This window comes from Coptis chinensis, chromosome 6, assembly GCF_015680905.1.
Source record: "Coptis chinensis isolate HL-2020 chromosome 6, ASM1568090v1, whole genome shotgun sequence".
In the NCBI taxonomy this organism is placed as follows: domain Eukaryota; kingdom Viridiplantae; phylum Streptophyta; class Magnoliopsida; order Ranunculales; family Ranunculaceae; genus Coptis; species Coptis chinensis.
This window is the reverse complement of record NC_141461.1, coordinates 54,221,053-54,227,052: the sequence shown is the minus strand read 5'-3', so window position 1 is coordinate 54,227,052 and position 6,000 is coordinate 54,221,053. Positions and strand designations below refer to the sequence as shown.

Sequence of the window (6,000 nt, the reverse complement as noted above, 5' to 3'; positions counted from 1 at the left end):
GAGGAAGCACAACTTTTGGGGCTGAAGTTGCAATGCTATTGGCACAAAAGTGGATCGACATGAAGTACATATTGTTCGAGATAACGAAGCAATCATTGAGATGATTAAAAATGGTGACCTTATTGTTAGAGCAAAGTCAGCAAACTCTTACCTTTCATTTTGCAAACTCTGTCATGCAATATTAGTGCTATACTTTTAGAGTTTAGTTGGTGCCTTGCTTTTGTGCAGAAGGCCCATCTTTTTTAGCTCAATGGCTCTCATTGCTTATCTAGTTTAATGGAATTCACATTTCAAAAAATAAAAAAAATGATAATAAATTCCTGAAAATTTGAGAAAGTAACACCTCCCGTGCAGTTATCAGCACAGAGAATTTTACAAGCTTCATTCTTGCTTAAAATCAGGTTTACTTCAGAGCGACTACAAAATTGTAACTCACAATCAGAATACAAAAATGGAAAAACAAAAATCTCTTTGTTCTAATCTTCTCTTTGCAGTTACTTTATGTTAGGGATGCTTCTGAAATCTAATTTCGTGTTTCGGGTGCCCCTCAAGTCTCTCGATTGCACCACCAACTCGGCCCTTTCATCTGACTCAGAAAAAGCAGACCAACTTTCTTCATTTGCCTTCTCCGCAAGCTTCAAGTGAACCCAACCTGTAAAAGAATAGTACCCATAGATTAAATTCACTCGTATTCAATCATGCTCCTAATTCTTACCAACACAGAACAAAATCTCCACACGAAAAATGCAAATCAGTGAGTTCATTGTAAACTGATTTTCTCATAGGCTTGGTTCCCCTGAGTGCCAAGTTGTCGATTGAAATTGATCTAAATCTAAAAAGAATCGACTTCTCTATAGATGAAAACAGAGAAAACTGACTTCTAATAAATCAATTAAGTGTTAAAAATGACCTTGGTTGTTTCAAGAAGAAGAAGTTCAATTTTCAACATGTTGTCCCAGAGAGATGGTGGTGATGAAAGCATGGAAGACAACAGTAGGAAGATGTTGGGTTTGTGGAACCGTCGAGCTTTGCTCCGGTGATGGTAGTGAGGAACTAAGGGTTGTGAAACATAGATGGCTGGATTAAGCCAGTTTTTCACTCTTGGACGGCCCGTCAGCACTGTCCCACCTTTGTGTAGTTTTTTCTCTCCTGCATCGAAGTCAGCCTGATCTGACCAACTTTAAGAAGTTTGGACGGCCCAAGAGAACCAACTGAGATTCATGCACATTTCTTCCTTCCTGTTTCGAAGTCGGCCTGATGTGACCAACCTTGAGAAGTTTGGATGGCCCAGTGAACAAAGCCGAAAATTGTCTTTGACGAAATATTATGAAATTTTGACAGTTTGTCGAAATTTCAATAACCAAATCCACTTTCTCATGAAATTTTCTCCCCACCTATATAAAGAAAACTTATGGTTAGGGTTGAGACAACTTTTGAGATATTCATTTCTTGGGTATTGTGGGAGCTCTATTGAGCTAGGGTTTGAGTGAGGCCTTTTGTTCTTGATTCTTGATATCTCTTGTAAACTCTCCAATCTTTCTTTATAAAGGAAACTTCGGCTCTTGTGTGGATGTAGGTAACATTTACCGAACCACCTAAATCTTCTTGTGTCTCTTTGATATTTACTTCCTTATTTATTGTTTTGCTTGTTATGGGTAATGATAAATTAGTGGCTTTGCTTGTTTGAGTTTGTTGTGATAACTACCAAAGTCTTGGGTGGGTGATTTCCTTGGTGTGATCTCCAAGTTGAAATCATTTGGGATAGAAAGTAGCTAGATTGAGGTGTGACTTTCTAGTGAAATCTCCCAACAAGTGGTATCAGAGCACGGTTTTGAATAATTGGAACAAGGTGTGTGAGGAAAGACTCCACCTTTAGCATTGAGAGCTAGGTGTTTGAAGAAATTCCTCTGAGAGAGTCTCCACCGTTGTATTGGTTCAAGTGGAAGTCATGACGACCGAAAAGAAAAGCTACAAGATAGAGAAGTTTGACGGAACAAACTTCTGGCTATTGGAAAATGCAAATCGAGGGCGTTACTATCAAAATGATTTGATGGAAACATTGATAAGTGAGAAGCCCGATGAGATTCCGCAAGACAAATGGGATTTGCAAGATAGAAAGGCATTGGCCACAATCCGATTGAGGCTCTCGAAGTCGGTAGCCTTCAATATTAAAACTGAGAAGACGGCAAAGTCTTTCATGGAGGCACTTACTACGATGTATGAACACCCCGACCATGAACAAAGTCTATTTGATCACCAAGCTATTTAGTATGAGAATGTCGGAGGGGACCTCCTTCAAGGATCACCTAAATGAATTCAACCAAACTAAGGACCAATTGGAGTCGGTTGAGATTACATTTAGTGATGAGGTGTTAGCTTTGGCGATACTTGGACAATTGCCTCCAAGTTGGAAGGCGACTATGGCGGCTATTAGTGGCTCTGTGGGAATGACCAAGTTAAAGTTTGAGCACGTTGTTAGTATGGTACTAACTGAGGAAATTCGGAGACAGGATTGTCCTTCATCTTGGGATCAACTTTGGTCGGCATTGGTTAATCGAAAGTAGGGGAAGAAAGTCAAACAGAGTCGTAGTAAGAAAAAAGTGAGGGGGAGATCGAAATCTCAAGCCCCAATTGCAAAGTGTTGAACACAAACCTCGAGACTTAAGTGAAGTTGTATGCTACAACCGTGGGTAGGCCCGGCCACTATAGTCCCAATTGCGGCACCAAGAAGAAACAACAACATTAATAATAATAACAAGAAAAAGAATCAAGAAGCTAATGTTGTTGAGATGGTAGATGATGCCTTGATATGTTCGATGGAGCAAAGAAGGAGTCTTGGGTACTTGATTTAGAGCATCTTTCCATGCTACCTCACATCGAGTTCTTTGAGAACTACGCCCGAAGGTGACTTTGGAACGGTCTTTCGGCGATGACCAACCTTGTGACATTGTCGGCAAAGGGTGGCGTGCATGTCAAGATGAATGGCTCGTCATGGTTATTGAGGGGCGTCGAGACGCGTTCATTTGAGGAAAAATTTGATTTACGTGGGGCAATTGGCAAGTGAAGGATTTGTTACAATCTTCACCGGTAACACTTGGAAGGTCTCGAAGGGTTCAATGGTTGTTGCAAATGGTAAGAAAGATGGGTACTCTACATGACTACACATGGGTGTGAGTCGATTCGTGGTACATGGCAAAAGAGGATCCGAATGTTTGGCAACCATGAGACTTGGTCACATGAGTGAGAAAGGAATGAAAATCCTTCACTCTTACGGTAAACTCCTAAAGTTTCGGTCGATTGAAATTGACTTACGTGAGAACTGTGTATTTGGAAAGCGGCGGGTGAGTTTTGAGGAGAATGGGTGGGAGACGAAAGCTAGAAAGCTTGGGTTGATTCATACTGAGATGTCCGGGGGCGGCTAATGTCTCTTCACTTGGCGGAAAGTCATATTTTGTGACTTTCATTGATGACCATACTAGGAAGGTGTGGGTCTATTTCTTGAGACACAAGTCGAAGTATTTGAAGTGTTCAAGACTTGGAAGGCCATGGTTGAGAATGAGACAAGCTTGAAAGTAAAGAAGTTTGAGATCCGACAACGGTGGAGAGTATGAGGATTCAGGTTTTAAAAGTATTGTCTCGACAATGGCATCAAGATGGAAAAGACTTTGCGGGGACACCTCGTGAGAATGGGGTTTGCAGAGCGAATGAATAGAACATCGATGGTGAGAGAGCTAGGTGTATCGCGACACTAGCGAGGCTTGCCCAAGCAGCCAGGGAGAAAGTGTTAGCCACGGCTTACGATCAATAGAGGACCATCAATACCTTTGGACTTTAAGATTCCAGAGGAAGTGTGGAGCGGGAAGGATGTGAACCTTTCCCATTTGAAGGTGTTTGGTTGTGTGACCAAGCTAAAAGCAAGCTTGATGCTAAGTCACTAAAGTGCACCTTTATCGGCTATGGCGGTGATGATTTTGGGTATCGCTTTTGGGATGATCAAAATCGAAAAATCATTCGTAGTAGAGATGTTGTGTTTAATGAGAAGGTGATGTACAAGGACGAGATGAAGCACAAAACCAAGGAATCGGGTACAAGAGAACTTGGGCGAACAGTATGTTGAGTTGGAAGACGATGTAAGTCGTGGTATAGTGGGAGCCCCACGGTTAGAGGATGACAATAATAGTGATTTCGAGAGAATAATGAGGATACTACACCACCGAAGTCCATCTCCACCTCGCGGTCGATGGACCGTTTTTAGATTTAAAGGAAGACATCAGGGCCACATGTACGAAGTAACGAGATATCCGCCCACCCATGTGAATTACTTGCTACTAATCATCGATGGTGGCGAGCCTCAATGCTATGATGAAGCATTGGAGGCGAGTGATGCAACAAGTGGGAGCTTGCTATGCAAGATGAGATGAAGTCCCTCATCTCTAATGGCACGTGGGAGTTAGCCAAACTACCCATGGGCAAGAAGGCTCTGAGAACAAATGGGTGTTTAGAGTTAAAGAGGAACATGATGGTTCCAAGAGATACAAAGCGAGGCTAGTAGTCAAGGGTTTTCAGAAAAGCGGCGTTGACTTCACTGATCTAGTTTTGAGATATTCTCCCGGTGGTGAAACTAAATACTATTCGGTCAGGTGTTGAGTATTGTTGCGTGGAAGATTTGTATCTTGGCGGTTGGATGTTAAAACTGCCTTCCTCCATGGTGACCTAGTTGAGGAAATTTACATGCTGCAACCGGAGGGTTTCAACAAGAAGGGTAAAGAGAATATGGTATGCAGGCTCAGAAAGAGCTTGTATGGTTTGAAACAAGCCCCTAGGCAGTGGTACAAGAAGTTTGATAACTTCATGCAAGGAAATGGCTACTATAAATGCAACGCTGACCATTGTTGCTACTTCAAGAGGTTCAACTCCAGTTTGACATTACGTCATCCTATTGCTATATGTTGATGATATGTTAGTAGCGAGACTTTGTTTATAGTTCCGATATGTTAGAAATTGGGAGATTGAAAGAAGTTAGCAAGTGAGTTCTCTATGAAGGACTGGGGGTATCTAAGAAAGAAAACAGATTCTAGGGATGAGGATCGAAGAGATAGGCGAAAAAATAAAAAGGTGTCAAGCGTTGGTTGTCTCACAGGAGTATGTTGGGAGAAGGTATTGAAGAGGTTCAACATGGGTGGTGCGAAACCAGTTTGCACACCTTTGGTAGTCCACTTCAAGTTGTCCAAGGAACACTCTCCCAAGACTATTGAGGAAAGCAACTTCATGGCTAAGGTACCATACGCCTCTGCCATTGGAAGTCTTATGTATGCCATGGTTTGCTTGCAGCGTCCGGATATAGCTGGGTGTGAGGGAGTGGAGAGTCGGTTAGATTTATGTCTAATCCTGGCAAGCAACATTGGGAAGCCGTGAAGTGGATATTGAGATATCTGAGAAGTACTACATAGAAATGCCTATGTTATGGAAGGGGTGTTGTGAACCTACAAGGATATGTGGATGCCGATTTTGCAGGTGAGGTAGATTGCAGAAGAAGCACGACTAGTTATGTCTTTATAGTAGGTGCTACTGCAGTGAGTTGGATTTCTCAGTTACAGAAGATCGTTGCTTTGTCTACCATAGAAGCAGAGTATGTGGCTGTTACAGAAGCAAGCAAAGAGATGATTTGGTTATAGGGATTGATGGAAGAGCTTGGGATGAAGCAAGAGAGAAGTGTGCTACACAGTGATAGTCAGAGTGCTATACATCTTGTTAAGAATTCCGCCTTTCATTCTAGGACCAAGCACATTGGTCTCCGGTATCATTTTATCCGATCTCTGTTGGAGGATGAGGTTTTGGCACTTGAGAAGATCCGAGGGAGTGAGAATCCGGCAGATATGTTGACCAAGACCGTGCCTACTGAGAAGTTGAAGTTGTGTTCAACTTCGGTGGGTCTTCTTGCTTGAAGACCATGATGGATGAGCCGAGTGTTTCATTAGTAAATTGGATTTGGATGGAGTT

At 42.2% G+C, this 6,000-nt stretch overlaps 1 long non-coding RNA gene across 1 annotated transcript; it reads right to left on the bottom strand.

Moving 5' to 3' along the window:
• Positions 1 to 298: 298 nt before the first annotated feature.
• LOC147493633 (uncharacterized) lies at positions 299 to 1,244 on the bottom strand. The gene is made up of 2 exons (XR_015198866.1): positions 911 to 1,244; positions 299 to 652 (listed from the first exon to the last, which is right to left on the bottom strand). It is a non-coding gene; the product is annotated as an uncharacterized LOC147493633 (long non-coding RNA).
• Between the last annotated feature and the right edge of the window lie 4,756 nt (positions 1,245 to 6,000).